This window comes from Phalacrocorax aristotelis, chromosome 3, assembly GCF_949628215.1.
Source record: "Phalacrocorax aristotelis chromosome 3, bGulAri2.1, whole genome shotgun sequence".
In the NCBI taxonomy this organism is placed as follows: Eukaryota; Metazoa; Chordata; class Aves; order Suliformes; family Phalacrocoracidae; genus Phalacrocorax; species Phalacrocorax aristotelis.
In genome coordinates this window covers 126,479,270-126,497,428 of record NC_134278.1, presented here as the reverse complement: position 1 = coordinate 126,497,428, position 18,159 = coordinate 126,479,270, and the positions used below count along the sequence as shown (strand labels likewise).

General features: G+C 46.8%; 1 long non-coding RNA gene across 1 annotated transcript; it reads left to right on the top strand.

The window, feature by feature from the left end:
• The first annotated feature begins 1,538 nt into the window (after positions 1-1,538).
• Positions 1,539-4,601, top strand: LOC142055484 (uncharacterized). The gene is made up of 3 exons (XR_012659947.1): positions 1,539-1,668; positions 2,116-2,235; positions 3,035-4,601. It is a non-coding gene; the product is annotated as an uncharacterized LOC142055484 (long non-coding RNA).
• Positions 4,602-18,159: the final 13,558 nt, after the last annotated feature.

Genomic DNA, 18,159 nt, shown 5'->3' with positions numbered 1-18,159 from the left:
CACATTTTTACATCTCTCCTTGTTTTTTCCCTGCCTTTTTTTTCTGATGGGAGGAGGGGAAAGAAAGGCAAAGACTACTTATTAAAAAAGAACAGTTTTGGGTTTGGGGTTTTTCCCCAGAAATGTATGCATCTAGTATTTCAGTTGATGCATGCAGGGGTATCGTTCTGCGTCTTTCGGCACAGCTAAATTTGCTGCAAGTAATTGTATGTTGAGAGTATGTGTGTGAAGCGAAAGCAGATAGTCACTAGAGGTACTGGGTGATATTAAACAGAGGTCTGTCTCTTGTCTGTCCTAGCAGCTATCAGGTGGAATTTAAAAACCTTAATGGCACGGTTTGAAAGGGGATGAGATGAACTCCAGCACGTGGCAGTGCTTGGCCGGGTGATGTTCTGCCTCTAGCCGTGGAATGAACACACAGTGGCCACCGCTTCAGCCAAACAGCTCCTGCTGTTGTACAGTCATTCATTATTTTAAAATTACAGGTGTCTCTAAGAAGCATGTTTTTTTTTTTTTCTAGCAGTCTTTAGAGGTTCTTTCAGAAAATAGATATTGGTTCTAATGATTTTGAGGTTGAAATTTTCTGTAGGGAAGAATGGCAAGAAGTGATTTCTCAACTTCAGGCTGCCGTAATCAAAAGCTGCGAATAATTTCTAATAGGGAACAAAGTGTATGTGTGGTGTATTAAAACACCAGCACAGATGGGAAATAGCTAATGGCCTGCAAACCTCCTGCGCAAGGAAATATTTTCCCCAAAAAACAATTGCACTGTAGCTATTTGAAAAGTGACAGACATTTATCAGCAAAACAAGCTGCTAAACAAGCAATGGCAATTTTCCCATTTCTTATCCCATTACTCCGTGGAGCTATTGATATGCTTGGTCTGCGGCCAGGACAGGACTACGTCATAGCAGATGTTTCACGAGGGCAGCTCTGCGTGCTAAAAATCATCTGCCTGTCTAGAATCTCCTTTCTCAGAAATTATTTTTCTTTATGGGTTCACTTCTGTCCTGACTATTAATTTGTGGTGAGGAAAATAAACCCAACTGCGTTTAGCTTTCCAGAACTGCCAGAGAAGTTATGCAAGAGAAACTTCCTGTTGACAGGACACGTATGTCTGTCTACTTAGAGTCCTGCTGACTTGGATTTGCAGTGAGTTTATTGAAAATAATTTTAAAAAAAATATTAAAATAGGACCTTTTATAATATTTAGCATATTAGATGCCCTATGGAATTCTATGGACCGGATTCTGGCACTGCCCTCAAAGAGTTCACAATTTAAGAGTAGGCAAAAGAGTAGCCAAGATAAACAAAAGGAAGATGGTAGAAGGAGGAGGGAGATGAAGTGACAGCATTTTTACCAGAACGCTGTGGTAGTAGGTTGGTTTACCACTTCCCATTTCAGAGAAGGAATTTGTCAAAACTTCAGAAAGTCTGGAGCGTGACAGTAAAGGGTTAGCTGGGAAGGGCGAAGGCAGTGGAGAGGCAAAATGGAAGGAAGTGAGGTAGAGACAAAGGGGGGAAGAGTGGCAAGGAGTGGGACAGCATGGAGGAAGAGCAGGCTGAGCTGCAGGACAGCGGGGGCACATGCGACTAGGGTGGGACTGGGGAGGACGTGGGACAGGAAGACGGCCCTGCAAGAAGTTGGAAACAACACTTCAAAACCAGGTGACTCAGCTATAAAAGAGACTTGGAGTTGACCGTAGGAACTGAATTTAAAATGACAGCAAGGTGCCCGAAGTATCTATCTATCCTTGGGTCATAGATAAGGGGAACTTGATTTTCTGAGCAGCTGAGAACCTGCGGGTCCCGGACTGAGCAGGGTTTGCAGGCTTCCAGCTGTGCCGCCACGAATCAACAAGCTTTTAGTTCCCACATCACCCAGCTTCCCATGCACGTGCCCTTCGCTCCTGTATCGGCAGCCACCGTCGTTGATGTGTGAACTGCCACCGTTTGCAGCTGTTAGAGAGATGGTTAGATATAGCCTTTAACATAAAGCAATGCTTACGGTGACCACTGTTTTCCCCTTGTGTGCTGTTCACGCGTCCGTTTCGCTGCCGCTTCGGCTTCAACCCCCTCTCTGTTTCTTCCCTTTCTTTACTTATCCTTTCTTAGGCTGCACCGTTCGTTTAAGCCATTGCCCATGTCCGCCCCATGGTTCGGTCCTTTCCGCGTTTAGCTGACATCCTGGGTACAACGTCTCCGTGCAGGAAGAGGAATCGGTTGGTTTCTTAGGTAGGTTTGCCTACTTGCACCTCCAAATTTGGAAGCAGAGTTCTGGCTGTGAGGGGAGAGGTCTGGTGTTCCTGCAGTCGAGGCCTGGTGCGTGTTTCAGGATGGATGGGTGGGCAGACCTCATGTTGCTTTTGCAGGTGAGCAAACCTTAGTTACTCTGAGGTTTGCAATCATCGTGAGCCAAGGTAAATTGCCTGCAAACATAGGAGTTTCTTCTCCATTTCTGAGGAAGGTTGTCTTTCAGAAGTATTATTGCCCACTAACTCGACCTCTTTTTACCCTTTTTTACCCTTTATCCCTTTGAAAGGCCTATTTGCAGAACTTAACAGAAGAGACTTGCTTATGACTTCTGGAGCCAGTCCGTGTCTCCCCTAACACTGGCCAAAAGAGATGGGATGGCTCCGTTCTCAGCTCCTCCCATGGGCCGGGCGGGCTGGCTCTGGTGTCCCTCCGGCCCCCCGGGGGCTGAACTCTGAGCCTCCGCTATTGGGTTTTGCAGACCAGTGACATGTGGCTTCATCCTCTTTTTTTTTTTTTTTTTTTTCTGGTGGTGTTGTTTTCATGCTGTGCAGATGTTTGCTCCTCCCAGAGAAAGAGGTCGTTGTGTAGGCTCTGCTCCTTTGCTGACACAACAGGTCAGAGCCCGTCATAAACTGTTTCTCAGCTACTGGTGCAGTGCAGGTTTCATGGGACATCACCTGCCGTGGGGCACTTCTCCCACAGCCTGGCGCTTTCCTGCAGGGTTGCAAGCCCCTTTAATCCAGAAGGGTCCTACCACTTCTCTTTAATTCTTCCTCAGGGTCCTCCCCTCTCATGTCTCCAGCAAGAAGAGCTGATGAACTGATCTGGAAATTGCCCAGTTTTTCGCTCAGATGAGCTTTTGCGTGCTTGGGGACAAGCACCGAACGGGCGAAGGCTGCACTTGAATGGACAGTCCTGGGTGTTTCAGTGTCACAGGAGTATTGTTAAGTGCTGGCAGTCTCATTTTGGGGCGTTGTGTGTTGTGTTGTTTCTCTCCTTGCAGCAAGGACTGTTGGTAGGCATGTTTTGCTTTGCATACCTTACACCTAAAGGGGAAGGTGATGGGCAGGAGATGCCAGGGCTGTGATGGAAAACGAGTAAGATGAAGTGGTGCGAGGTCATAGAGAAAATCAGTCAGGAGCCTGGAGTTAGACTCGGCTCTTTCAACTTCCAGCCCAGCTTCCACTGCCGCAAACCTGAGCTCCTGCTCTCCAGAGTCAGCCAAGGCAAGGAGCTGCTCCGAGCCCTTGATGGGATCGAAAAGGCCGCTCGCACATGCAGGCCAGTTACTGCGATGTGCGTGTGTGCGCCCAGTGGGCAGGTAACAGCCTTGGAAATGCCGATGCTGAACTTCCAGCGGCCTTCATAAAATCCTATTTTCTCAGCAGAACCAGTTTTTCTAACCCATTCCCCATTTATTGGGTTGCGTGTTTTGCTGCCCCCCCCCAGACCGGCGCAGCAGGGCAGGCAGCCGACACCTCGTGCTGCAAACCATTTCCTTTGCCTTTTTCCCAGACCTTTTTTCCAGCCTTTTCAGCTCAGCCTTTACCCACGGTGGCTCCTAGTTGATATGCTGTTGAAGAAATGTTGCTTTACAGGAGCAAAGCAATAATTAGCGAAAAATTTCAATTCTTATGTCTTAATTTGAGCTACCTGTGCCGTGTCCTACTGATTTCAGTTACACCGATGTTTCTAAATCACTTGGGCTCATTTGAGAGTCTTACCTTTCAATAAAAACTTTTATCATCTATTTAATGTTGGGGTAGAGTTTGCCTGGGTCCTACTTTAAAATGCGTTATACGGGGAAACAGGAGCCACGGGCACCTGTGGCAAGAGACCCGAGTTTGTGACTAAATCGTAATGCTTATTATAAAGAACATAAAAGGTTTAAATCCAACCTTGGGAGAGCCTGTGCTCTACAGGAACTGATCAGGAGAAGCAGGGCAGCTGTAAGCTTTCAATTTATTTTAGATATAGGCTATTTAACTTTTCTGGGCCTGCCTTCTTACTAAAGGGATTCGTATTTGTCAATTATTAGAGAACGTATATTTGTTCTGCCACCTAGTGTCCAGCTCTAGAAATAGTCAAACAATCTTTTTGGGGTTTTTCGGTTACGAGTTGTTTGCTGTTTTCTCTTTAAGGTCTTAGAAACACAATTAGTGTTGCAGTGTGAGCTTCATTTTTAGACTGAGGTAGGCCTCTGATAGTAATAAATTAAACTCAGCACCTGTTTGGAAATTTTGGGAATAGCAGTGAATAGCATATGTTTCTTTTATATCTCATCATAAGCGTGTATGGTGTTTTGAAGATAAAGAAATAAAAAGCCATGAGAAACTTTGACTAGATGTGTTCCTGCGGACTTGTGAATTATACAAATACTCTTATTTGAACTAGTACATTTAAGGAGTACCAGTGCTAATAAGGATTTATAGACTTGACTCCTAAATTCCTTAATTTATATTATAATTGTGCTACCTGTACAAGAAAATGCAAGCGTTTTTTAGCTGTTGAACTCCTGGTATAAAATGAAACGCTTCTGCATGTGTGCATGGGCCTGGGTACTTCCCTGCAATGACTGTGGTTGCCACAGAAAACCCTCAGGTGGAAAGCACAAGTGGCTTCAAACCCGCAAGACTTTGTGTCTGTAGCATAAGAGAAGGGGCTGGGCTGTGCTCTGTGAGCAGAACGGGGCTGGGGTTGGTGTTTAACCCTTGGGACGGGGCCCAGTTGATGCTAAAGGTGAGTCGGTCCCTCTCGTTGTCCCCACCTGGCAGCTCTCCCTCTGCCCTGCGCTGCTCAGGGCTGCCTCAGGCCAGGAGGGACCCGGCACGTGCCGTAGCGGGGGGCTTCATGAAGCACCACCATGGGCTTTTAAAGGGGGTAACGCAGCCTGAGTTGCTACTTGGATTCCCCCTGTGGAAAGGCATTGATACCAATCGCTAATAAAATTGCATAAATAGACTTCAGAAACAGTGGCACTGTCACCACAGAGGCTTATTTATTCTTGTAGAGGTCGTTCAAAGATTATTTCAGGGCCCTTTTCGTACAGGCCTGTTCATGACTGAGTACCTTCCGCAGGAGTCCCGCCCCGGGACTGAAAGCCACTGAAGAGCACATAGATGTGTTCTTACACCCGCAGTTCTCCTTGTCCTACACCCAGCGCCAGCGTGTGGCCAGGCGCAGTGGAAACAACTGGGCAAGGCTGGTGTGTCTGGGCACGTGGCTGCAGACATCTATTGCTGCCCAGGCGCTCTGCAATACGAAACTAACCCTGTTTTACGTTATATGGTCACAGTTATATCTGAGCATCTTTGGCTTTTTGCAGCTTAGCTGGGGACCAGACACCCCATTAACGTAAACTGCTTTCTGGATTACAGCCACGGGAGGAAGGAGATGCTAGTTTGTTTTAGAGCAGTTCCTTTGCCTGTGGAAGATCACAGGTTTGGAGGGATTTCCGTCTTTTTCTGCCACAGCTTAACAAAGACTGAGATTTCGTATGAACCTCTGAATGTGCACTGTGTATGAAGGCAGGAGAGAGTTGGAGTCCTCTCGGTCTTTTGGATAAACTCAGGTGAGATTCCAGGTGGTGTCTGCAGTAAAACCACTTCAAAATCCCTCGCTCTGGTGGGGAAGTTAGTGGCATCCCTCACCTGCCAAAACTCAGCAGCTGCATCCTGCAGCTCTGCCCCAGGTCAAAGTTCTTGCTGAAGTCACCAGGAGCTCTGAGCTGAACCCGACACTCCCTCCGGGCAGCAGGAAAAACTGGAGGTAGGCAGCTACGAAGGTGTCTCTGCACCTCAGCAGCCTTCCCCCAGGCAGTCTGTGGCCCTGCTTCTTTTCTGATTCTGGTATCCTTTGCTTTTGGGGGTTGCATTTTGCTGTGGGGTGTTACCACGGGGGTTTGCTGACGCAGCATCTGAAGAACAAATAACTGGTATGTGGGTACATACCTGTATTTTTGCCTTATTTCCAGCACGCTTCCTTCCCCCCTGCCCTGTGCGCACACACGGAGCGTGCCTGCGAAGACATGGAAAAGGAGATGAGCTGTGAGGAGAGAGAGTTTGCTCACGATGAGATATCCACTGTAGTAAAGACACCAGTTGGCTGAAAAAATGTAGAAGAGCATTAAGAGACTGCAGAGTGACAGGATGGGGAAACAGACTGAGTGTAGGTAGATGTGAAACGATACGCATGGGGAAAAATAATCTCTGTGCACCCCCTTCAAAATCAAAATATTGGGATTTTTGTCCATGAAAATATCAACTCAGTCCTTGTCAGCAAGCAAAAAAGCCAGTCAAATGTTAGGAATTATTAAGAAAGGACCAGAAATGAAGATGAGGATATGCTGTATAAATGTCACCGTACGAATCTCTGAGTCACCTGCTTTTGAGTGGGACTCTGATCCCTCATCTCAAAAAGGATTTAGCAGAAGTGGAAAAAGTCCAGAGAAGGCCAGAAAGGGTGACCAAAGGGGGGAACTACTTTCTCTGTAAAAGGAAACTATGGAAGTCTAGTGAGCTGGGCTCCTTCAACCTGAAGAAAAATGATGTTGGGGTGGGTATAATAGAGGTCTACAGAGTTGTGTGCGCCATAAAGGTGGATGTGGAGCAACCATTCACTTTCTGCCAAGAATTAGAAGCCATCAATGGCAGCTGGCCATAGCCAGGCTCCGAGCAAGCACCAGGAGCTGGCGCCTCACGCAATGGATGGAGACCTGGGGAACCCCTCATCTGTGGATGCGGCCTGTGCCAGAAGGTGAGGCGGCCTCAAGGGGAGGCTGGGAAAGCACCTGGAGAGCCTGAGATCCACTGCAGGTTACTGACTCCGCAAACCAAACTGAGCTGAGGAAACTCCTGTGCCCCTTTCAGGCCCAGGCTCTGTTCAGGTGAGGCTGGAGGGTCACCCCTCTGGGAGCTTGGCCCTCCCACCCCCCCGTGGGTGCGCGCTGGGCAGACCCCGCAGGGGCTGAGCACAGCGACAACAACCAGGACTGCACACGCAGGGGACAACAGCCTGCGCTCGGGGACGGCTGCTGCCTCTGGCGTTTGCCGCCTTCCTCCCAGGAGGGGGTTGCAGGAGGTCTCCTGAGAGGTGTGTTTGTGTGGAGGCAGCCACAAACATGGGAAGGATGTTGAAATAAACTGCTGGGGCCGTGCTTACGCTCTCATGTGTTTCAGCACAGGTGAATAGAGTTTAAATGAGGTATCCTGGGTCATCAAAGCCAAATGCTTTCTACCAGAGCCAAAATATGTCTCATGCCTTTCCCCTCAAGCTCCCCCAGCAAAGCGGTTGGGTTTCTCACGCAGTGCTTGGGGCTGGGAAGAGGACAGGGCGAGGGTGGCCACAGCTCCTAAACACAGCAAGGCACGGCCCCAAGAAGCGGTGGGAATTTGGACCACAGAAGTAGCAACGTGCAGGAGAGGCCACTTGGGCACCTCGACGCAAAGCTACTGCTGGACGTGCCTCAGGCACAGCTCTACGGCACAAGTAGGACCATCACAGCATCCCCCAGGCTTCACGTGATCTCTCACCTTGCTGCAAACTCACACCGCGTGAGCGATCACAGTTTTGATGTCGATGTCCTTGAGTTGTTTGTCTCTGTCTTTAACGGGCTTGTATTGACTTAGGTTAATTTAGTTACCCCAAAAAAGGGTTGTGCTGATTGCTCTAAATGGATTAAATAGTGATTTTAGTTAAACTGATGGCAGGCTTGTGTGTAGACAGGGCCTGGAGCTTTGTAAGCTAATGACTTGGCAGTAATGCAGTCAGGTTTTTTAGACAGCTGAGACCAAGCTGTTGTTTTAAATACAAGACCGTAAGTGTTGCTATTCTAGTCGATATTCCCCAACATGATAATTTTCCACTGACTTGGGCTTCTTCTGATTCCTGACAGATCTCTCTGCTAACTCTCACTTTTCTGATAATAATTTGGCAAGTACTTTTACTCCAAATGGGTTTTGGATTAAAGCCAAGTGTAAAACACAGAAAAATTTCCATTTTGTGGCAAGATTTTTCTAATTTTTGTTCACCTTCCCAGCCTGCTAAATTTTCCACATTTTGGCAATGTAGAAAAGTTTGTCTTCATTTTGTATATAAATTCGGATAGAAGAAAAACGCAGGTGAGCCCAGCTCCTGCTAAGAGCAGGGACCTCTCCCACAAGGGTAACCCGAGAGGAGGGCAGAGCCAGAAGCAGCCACTGTTTAATTTCCTCACTCAGAAAAGAGCAAGGGTGAGATCAGCGCTTGGTCATTAAATCTTTCATGCCCATATCATCTCAATGGGAAGAAACCACTGTATCTGCGTAAAGTCTTGCCTGCCTGCCTCTGAACCAGCCAACTGAGCTTCTTCGAAGTCAGTCTGCCTTTGCAGGTCCTTCCTCTAGAAAACTGCAAATCCCATTTTGATTCATCTGCTTTCTCTGTTGAGGTTTTTGTCTCCACGTTGGGACTGAAATTTGAAGAGAACGTGACTCCAGACCAATAAGTCACTGAACCTTGGTTATCCTTGATTTGCAAGGAAACCTATTGAGATATTGAATAAGCCTTAGCTCAGAAAACAACAGTCCAGCAGGTAGGCTGTGATCCCTTCCTGTCTTAGGCAGGTTTATGGAACCAGAAGCAGAAAGCTGGTGGCAAGAATGAGAAGAGACTCCACGCCTCAGAGGACGGAGAGGAGGAAGGGAAAGCTCACAGCTATCAACAGGACGGCAATTGGAGACCAAGAATCTGAATTACCTGGAGAAATTAAGTACACTGTAACCCAGTGTGCACTAAGATGAATTTTTGGCAATGAGGTTTCTGTACGACTAGTGCATGTCAGATCCTGGACTGTTTTGGGGGAAACTGGATCCCAATAACCTGGAGCACGCGTAGAGATGAAGCTGTGGAAGAGGGGCAAGACACAATTCAGGCAAATCAGGGGTTAGAGCATTTCTGGAGGAGCTGGGTTACCCAGAAGGAGTAACAAACTGATCCTATGTCCAAGACATAGGCCAAGAGATCAAGAGAATCGGTGCTGTGAAAGCAAGTGAGCTGTGTGTGACCCAAACAAGCAGCTTGTTGGGGGTAGTGGTCAGTAAGGGGAGGGAAGGGTGAAAGCACAGCCACAAGGCAGTCCCACAGCCATAAACTTGCAGTCTGCTTGTAACCCTGTGGCAATAAGCACTGTGGAAGCCATCCCCATCTTCACTGATCCCCTCTCCAGGCTGAGCTGCTGGTGTACGAATGCCCCTTCGCCCCTCCTTGTAACCTGAAGCGTGTCCCTAGCCATTTGTGCAACCCCTGGGCCTGTAGCCGAACTCATCCCTCTCACATACATCCTCAGTGCTCGTGCCCAGAGTGTATCAGCATCTCAGGACCACCGATGCACTGTCCTTACGTGAGAGAAAGGCGGCTGACGCTCTGCTCTGCACCTGGGATCAAGATACAGGGAGGCTGTGGCGAAGCAGGGCCCTGGAGCCACGTGCCTCCCAGACCCCCATTCATTCCTGTTTGTCACCCAGGATGTAACATCCAGCCCCCATAAAGCAACCCCCCTCCAGAAGCCAGGAGCTCTTCCCCATCTCGTTCCTGGCTCTACAGCCCACAGACCAAGGCTCAGGGGGCTCACCATTAAGCTTTCTTACTCACAGTCTATGAAGTCCAGAGGCTTGGGGGTAGAGATATTTGTCAAATAATGACAATATCATCTTATCACCTTGAACAGCTGAAATATAGGTGAACAAATCTTAACCAAACTGACCAAAACATTTGCCCAGAGCAGATGGGACAGCTAGGCTAGGAATAATTTATCCCCTCCTCCTGTTTGCCATCAGGTGGTGTCTGAGAGCTCCTTCTGGACGTGCCAAAGCTGTTCCAGGCTCGCAGCAGAAAACACTGCCCATAAGGGATGCCCTGCCCTGGATCACAGCCCTCCCTGTGCTGTGGGTCGTAAAATAAACTCTCAGATCAGAACGGCTGGCTTTGCTATGAGAGACTACAAAGCTCACAATGAGTAAAAGAATATCCTACAAAATCTGTCTTCAGCCTTCCCCAAGCCCCTTCCATGAAACAATTAGTGGATGCTCTTGTTTTGAACTCCATGACTCACTCCTGCGAGTCAGTCATGGCCTGTGATCACTCAGTCGCTTAATGCAGCGTGGGGAAATAGGCAATTGTGAGAATTTCCTCTCTCCCTCCCTCAGCCTCTTGTTGTAGCTCTGCGGCATGTTATACTGCTGCGCCATGCGACCGCAGTCTGGATGTTCGCATCCCAGATGTGCTGGCTCGCGCTTCAGGCAACACTTCTCACAGTATTAAATGGTGATCGGGAAGGTTTCTCAAAGAGAAAACGCATCTCATCACGTTTTATAGTACTTTGTAATCCAGCTGCAAGTGCAGTCCTTTTATCAATGGATTTAATAGTTGTGTTGTGGCTTAAGGGCTCTGCTAGAGTTGTATTTCTAAGTCAGTGTCTTCTGCACGTGCATGTGCGTATTTGTAAAAACTCCATTAAAGATAATAGACTCTATTAAAGCAATTACACTGGCTAATGTCTCCTACATACTGTCTTATTAATCATATCTGACTTTGCCTGTCAGCAGTATATTTACTATTATGAACTAGTAAGTGATTTTTAATCTCCGGATTTGCATAACATGCGCATTTGTGTAATTTTCCAAGTACACAGTGGGTACAAAAGACATTTAACAATCAGACCAAAAGCGTTTCCAGAGATTCCCAGCACCCACAGAATGTGTTTAGAGGCTTCTCTGTGCTTACCTTGCCTTGGTCATGCTCTGATAATTTTGCCAGCAGACCAAGGAAAAAAGCCCTCAATAATTAGCCAACTTTTTCATGTCTAAAAGAGGATGAAAACAGAAGACTGAAAAATTCCTCCTTCTGGTACCACGCCTCAGAAACCCTGCCTTATGGGCATTAAACAATGCTGTACACTTGTCGGGATGAAAAGACTATTTCATTCTCCGTCTGCTGATTCCCAAGTGCTAAATTTCAGCTGTTACCATGAATGGCAGAAGGGGCAGCGTCCTTCATGCCGGGCTCCCTCCAGCCCCCAAGGGTGGCTGAGCCAGTGGCTCCCGTGGCCGCAGGCGGCAGCTGCTCCTTTGTCAGGGTTTGGGGGTGAGGGATTCTCCACATGATGCTCAGGCTTCTCTCTTGTCTGCTTTTGACTTCCCTCTGCTTGATCTCCTCTCTCAGGCACTTTTTTTCCCCTTAGAGTCTTTGCTATTTCCCTTCAGGGTTGCTTTCCCTCTTACCACTCATCTTCATTTCTCTCTGTTTCTTCCCCTTTTCCTCTTTTAGCTTCCCTATTTCTCTTGCTTTTCCCTCTTGCTTTCTGCCAAACCATGCACACCACCTTCTCCCTTTCTGATCATTTTCCCAAGGGCCGAATCACGGCAGCTGTGTTTGTGTGGCCATTTGTATGGCCCAGAGTCATCTCCCACAGCTTGGGGTGCTCAGCTGGGGAGGCCGATCTGCCTTGGCTCCCTCTGTGGTCACTGGGGAGAGACAGGAGCCTCCAGAAGGCGGCTCAGTTTTTGAGGTTGTCAGAGGACCTTGTGAAGATTGATCTCCTGCCACGGTCTGTCTGTAAGACAGACAAATATCCTAACTTATGGGCTTTGAATTGGGGGCCAAAAGTTAGTTAGTACAAATCCTGCTTTTGCAGAGTCTTTCGCCACAGGCCAGATGGATGGGGAGCACAAAACAGAGCATCTGCTCTCTAACCAACGTTGTTCTCCCAGGTGCCGGACTTCGGCCCGCACCCTGACAGTCAGCACGAGTTGTGCCTGCAGCACAGCAGGAGACTCGCTGAGAGAGCCTTGCGACAACCTTCCCCCACCCCAGGGTCCCATCTCTGCACTACAGACAAGCATTTGGTCTGACTTCAATAAGCCAAGCAAGCATTTTCACTCCTGTTCCTTTTTCGCTCTAAAAATAAGTATCATGTAAGGAATAAGGAAATAAAAGTAAAAAGGGAAGCAAAACATTCATTCTCCCGTCACCATTTAAAAGCAGGCATCTGCACAGTTGCCACGGCTTTTGTTTCACTGGGAAAATCTCTCCCAGGGGCCAACTTTAACATTTTGAACGGAGCCATGTTCAGCCTTTCCAACAGCAAATCACATAGGAACTATGAACCACAAATGCAGCTTTATCTCCATCCAGACATTTGCTCCCTAACAGATCTTTCCAGTTCTCTGTGACCAGACCAAGAAAATACAGGTGACATTATAACAACCCTCCCAGAGTTTCCCCATAGGCACGCTCCGTTGTACACTGAGGTCGCTGACAAGCTCTTATATGGTAAAGGTCTGTTTTCTATGTAGAAATCTGGTTCTACGATCTGCCTGTGAAATTTTCCCAGTGCCTTTCCTAGGATTTCACCCCCAGCCTGGATCATGGCTTTTATTGCTCGCTGACCCAGGAATGCAAAAATCTGTTGAAGTTGCATGCCCCCTCCCCTTCCCTGTGCATCTCTGCCCTCCCTTCCCTTTTAAACACCCGTGGGCACAGGAGGGATGGCCGCTGTCCCCAGCAAGGTCCCTTTTCCCTGAGGCAGGCTCGGTGGGATGCTCTTCCCCATACTTATCCCTTCTCTGCAGGTCACTGGCAGAGGGAAAACTGGGTCCACATCCACAGGTTCTTTGGCCCAGATAGCTCTTGGGAGTATTTCCGGTTAATTTTATTACTGACCGCAGGACAGGACGTAACAGAAAAGTGTAATTATATGGCCTTGTGTCTGACCAAGGTGGCTGTTGTGGCGATGGCTGCTACAGCTCGCTCTCTGCCCCTCGACTGCCGTTCTGTGTGCAGCTGACCTGGTGGCTTTGATAATCAATTTTTTATTAGCCTGTTAAGTCAAATGCTGGCATTGAGCCACTGGCAAGTTGTAAAGCTGGCCAAATAATTGGAATAATAATTCACTCACATTGAATGTGGTCCATCTAAAGGTGGTGCTTATTTCCTGAATGGAAATTAATCTCTTCTAAGGATTTGGTTTAGATTAGTTCACGGCATGGTTTACTTGAGCCCTATAATTTTACCACGAATACATAAAGTAGGGTCATAAACAGAGCAATAGAGCCTTGGCTGTGCTAGGAGATAGTGCTATGCACTAATGTAAATTATAAATGTAGAGTTAGAAAACCTAACAAGCCCAGTTGGCAAGCTTCCACGTATTATCTCACAATAATTGCTTCCAGCCAGTAGACACTTTTTGCACAGCAGAAGACAGGTTATTTATATTACATATTTAGCCTAAAACTGTAATAACATCCTCTGGCAAAGGTATTATCTGATGGTGTCTGAAATGGAACCAGCTTTCCTCTTTGCAGGCATTAACAAATTAAAATCTTTGTGTCACCTCATGGCATTTCCTGAATTGGAGAATAAAATGAGGAGGATTTTTAATTCATATAGTTTATTTCTTAAAAAGTAAATCTATTTTTGACAACCAGGTTTCCCAGAATTGTTACGTGTGGTTTGTATCACCGACTAGAGAAATATTTCCTTTATGATTCTAATCAGGCAGAAACAACAGTACCACTAGCAAGGTTGGATCTTGGCTTAGCAGAGTCAGAAAAATACCTGTGAGCAAGCAAAGCGTGTGAAGGTCACAGAGGAGAGCGTGTTTTTTCCTGTTGCCTCAGAAGTGCCTGCATGCCCGCTTCCTTGCCCATCCGCACATTCTCAGGCTACCACTAGAGCAGCGAGCATGTGAAGTCAACGACTAGGAAGACTAATAAGGGTTTGTTATAGAAACCTCAGGCAGAGACAAATCTTCGTGACGGACCAGGCTCACTACGCAGTGTAGCTGTTCCATCTGCCGATGATGACAGGGAATGAGCAGGCAGGAGGATGGCGCCTGGGCTTTATGAAGATATCTCAGGTGCTTTCCAGTCCTTCAGTAACTTGGGAGAACATAATGAATACTAAGAAATTGCTTGGCCTGAGTTGCATCCTCCCTCCCCAGTCACAGGATTTGGCCAAGGAAGTCCCTGCCAGTGTTTGGGTTAGGTGACTATTGGGTCCTGGCACAAGCTCAGAAGGTCAGGCTGTGCTAATGACAGGATCCTTCTCAATGAGGGAGACTGGCCTGACTCAGGGAACTCTGGGCAGGTTGGCTTAACCTCTGCCCTGGGCAAAGTCACTAAAAATAAGTTAATTACTGGTAAAGAACCAGTTGTGAACTGAGGATGCCAGTGTAACGAGTGTGGAAGGCATCAATGAAAAGAAGCCTTGTCAGGCCTGAGAGTCAGTTTGGTGGATATAGAGCGTCACGAATGGAAGAGTTCTCTGTCAGTTATTTGAACAAGTATCACACAACAAGTTGATTTTTAAAAAAACAAAAGGTAGAACTACGTAAAATCAAAATATTTAATAGTATGAGACCTGGTGGATTGAAAAGCTACAGTTGTCCAAGGAGAACTGTTAAAGAATGGGAGTTACTGCAGTGAAGTCTGCGTGGAGCAGTGTAAGGCTTATAGCTATTCAGTGCTTTTGTCAATATCTGAGAGTAAATATAAGATTCCTGCTAAGAAACTGGAGAGTGCAAACACTGGCCAGGTGGCAGATAATGCTGAAGAGTTACCTAGAGTGGCCAGGATTGCTCAGGAGAGAGCCCATCCAGGCAAGTGATATCATAGTACAGTCCCAAGACATGTAGCTAAATTAGATCTCTAAAAAGCAGGAATGCAGGCTGTACTTACAGGAGGTGAGTTTCAGAGGGTAAGCAGTGACTCTGAAATACTTTGGAGAGGTCAGAGCAGAGAAGCAACTCAGCAGGAGCTCCCAGTGCGATGGGAGAAAAGGTGCTGACTGCCTTTGGATACAAAATTGGTGAGAAGTGAGTAGGGATCAAAAGCCCTACATGAAACTGTTGCTGGAATACGTATCCCGCTGGAGTGTTCCCACTGAAAAAGAGCACTGAAGAATTTTCTGCCAGCACATCAAAGAATCACAGAAGTGATTCAAGAACTGGGGAAAAAGGCCTTTCATCAGCTGCTGTAGGGTTCACTTTGTTTAGTTTATTCAAAGGAAGAAGATATCAGCCTTCATCACCTCGGGTATAAACACTTACATTGGGGTAAAACCCCAGGGTGGGATTCAGTCACCTAAACACAGTCACCTGTAGCATGGTGGATGCTAGTCGTGTTACTCCTCCTTTGGGCAGAGGGAAGGATGAGATTCTCCTCCCAGTCCTGTGTCTGAGAGTCTGCTGGATAGCCACGAGCTCAGAGCTAGGCGTGGTGTGCACCCCCTGTACTAAGTGCTTCAGCCTTCCTGTGTCGGCAAGTTCCCCGAGCTGCTCTGCAACGTAACAGAAGTTATTCTAATAGAGCAGCAAAATCCCCCTGCACTTGCTGCTAATGTAGCCACATGCAGTCAGAGGATAACCTGCCGTTCCCGATGTAAACTCCAAGGACAGCCTCAGCACAGACACAACTGGATCAAGTTGGATTTGAAGCCAGATCCCAGCCTCCAGCTGAAGACCCAATGCACTGGGCTTTCAATCCCCAGACTCTGGTCCCGCTCTAGCACCCCTTGGATTTCTGGCATCCAGTTCCCTGTCTGGGAAGGAACATGTATCTTGAGTTGCTTTACATATTTGCACTTTTAATATCTTGTATCTGTGCTTAATATATCATTTAAACAGTTCTACACAGATAAGGCATATTGGCATGAAAATGGGAAAAACAAATGCGGAGGAGCTTGTTGCCAAAGCTAACACATCCGAACGCTCTTCGTGGCTGGATACGTGAGCAGCTCTTGGGGGTCCTGTACAGCCCAGGGCACTGGCCCTCTGAGCGCCCGCCGCTCCTTCAGGCACGGCAGCCGTGTGAACCAGCTGCGGGCAAGTCACAGGATCATTCCGCAGCCAGCGTTTTCTCCTGCATCACAACACCAGGAGGCCATTCGATAGCCCTGACGCGGTTAGCCGGGGACTGGCAGGAGTGTGGGAAAGCCAGCCAGAGCAGCTGTGTCCCACTGCTGCAGGGTGGGACAAGCTATCGCCACAGCTCCATGGTGTGAGGTGATTGCGAGCGACTCTGTGCTAGAGTCACCAGGAATGCCCTTCTGTGTGATTTCTCAATCCACACAGGAAAATGGATGCATACAATGATCATCTTATGGGTAAGATGCCATGTTAAAGGGCTATGGTTTACTAAAATTATTGCTACAGCCAAATAATAAGTTCAAATCCAAATACACACGTGCTGTGAAAAAAAAACCCCATAATAATGACAGTACAGCAGAAAATAATTCTGTATCCAGATGTAAAAAGATAAATGCAAGAACAGTTGTTTACTGAGTGGCTGTACTGTAATGTTTAAAACTTGATTTCTGACAAGCAGTAGATACTGAAGAGTGTGAGACAAATAAATTTGAGGCAATTTGGGATTCAGGGGGGTTAGTACAGTAAAAAGGATAGTTGCTGAAAAAATTTTGCTTATTCTGCTTTTAAAACCACCAGTGTTCCTGCTTTCATTTCTCCCAGTTTTGTTCTTAGTTGATCTCTTGACTTAGAATTATGGCTGGTCCAAACTACTACGAGTAAAGGTCCCTAAAATCCATTTCTTAAAGCCTGGAGAACAGCAATGTGAATCCTCAGCTTGTTTGCTAGTGATCAGGTGTTTCCAGGGAAACTGATTCTTTTCTGGGACTAATTTAAGTTTATAGGAAAGCATTTGGTCAAAATAAACATCCAAAGACTTAACTCTTTTGATTTGTATATCCACTGGATTAGGACTTCAAATATTTTTGAGTTATCAATAATATATACATCTTAATCCCATCAATATTTTGAAGTGAGTGGTAATGATGCCAGTAAAGTCAATCAGCTGCTCCAGTATAGCTGTAGATGAACAACGAAAAGATGGTTCTGGAAAGTGAAATGTAGTCACCTGTAACAACAATAGCATTAAAATCTCGTCAGTTTCCTTCAGATTTGCATGAGATTATTTTAGAAAGCTGTTTAAATTTTTTTTTAACAAAATCCTAGCTTAGCCAAAGTCTCTAGGAGTTCTGTGGTTTAATAACTGGGACAGGGGCTTTTACCTTTTGCACTAAGCATTCTGATTTATTTTAATTACTTATCTATTTGAAGATTACCTTTATGCTAATCACATCTCAGAGCATGTTCCAGTGTTATCGTAAGTACCCACAGAGTTAACTAAAGCACTGTCAAATTTAGAACATCTGATTTTGGATAGGGCATGATAGTGTATCTAAGCTAAGCACCGATTAAAGGTGTGCAAAAAATTTTGCTTCAGCTCTGTAGATGAGCTAAAAATATATACACTTAAAAGTTCTTTGCAGTTTAACCCAAAATACCCTTACTTTTATTGGGTTTTTTTGATGGAGAACAATCCTTTGGGGATGAACATCACCACTGAAAGTAAAATGAGCTCTTCTGTGTTTGGACATTTAAAGTGAAAACGAAGGAAAAGTAGAAGAATGTGTTAGTTTTCCCCACAAGAGATGTTACTGAGGGGAAAGAAAAGGTGGTGAGCTGAGCCACGATAGTGCGCAGGTGAAAAGGAAGCAGCTCAGAGGTGGTGGCTCCAGCAGGACCAGGCAATGGAAAAATACCAGCCAGGTTCTGGCTTGTGCAGAGGGCAGCAATGCCCGTGGCCACAGCAAACCAGTGAGCTGAGCTGCCACCTCCCAAGCCTCCCAGCCAGCCACGGTTATCATCTTCCCTCATCCTGAGTCTTCTGGTGCGACAGGGCAGCTTGGCTGGGTGCCCTGTCTCCCATGGGCACAGTCTCCGTTTCACTCTGCTCTGCCCCAGCCACCCCCTCCTGGCCTCCCACCTCGTTGCAGCTTCCCTAGTCCATGCTGAAGCCACGCTTCAAAAGGTGCCATGTAAATCGTTTATAAAGTGAAGGCAAGATG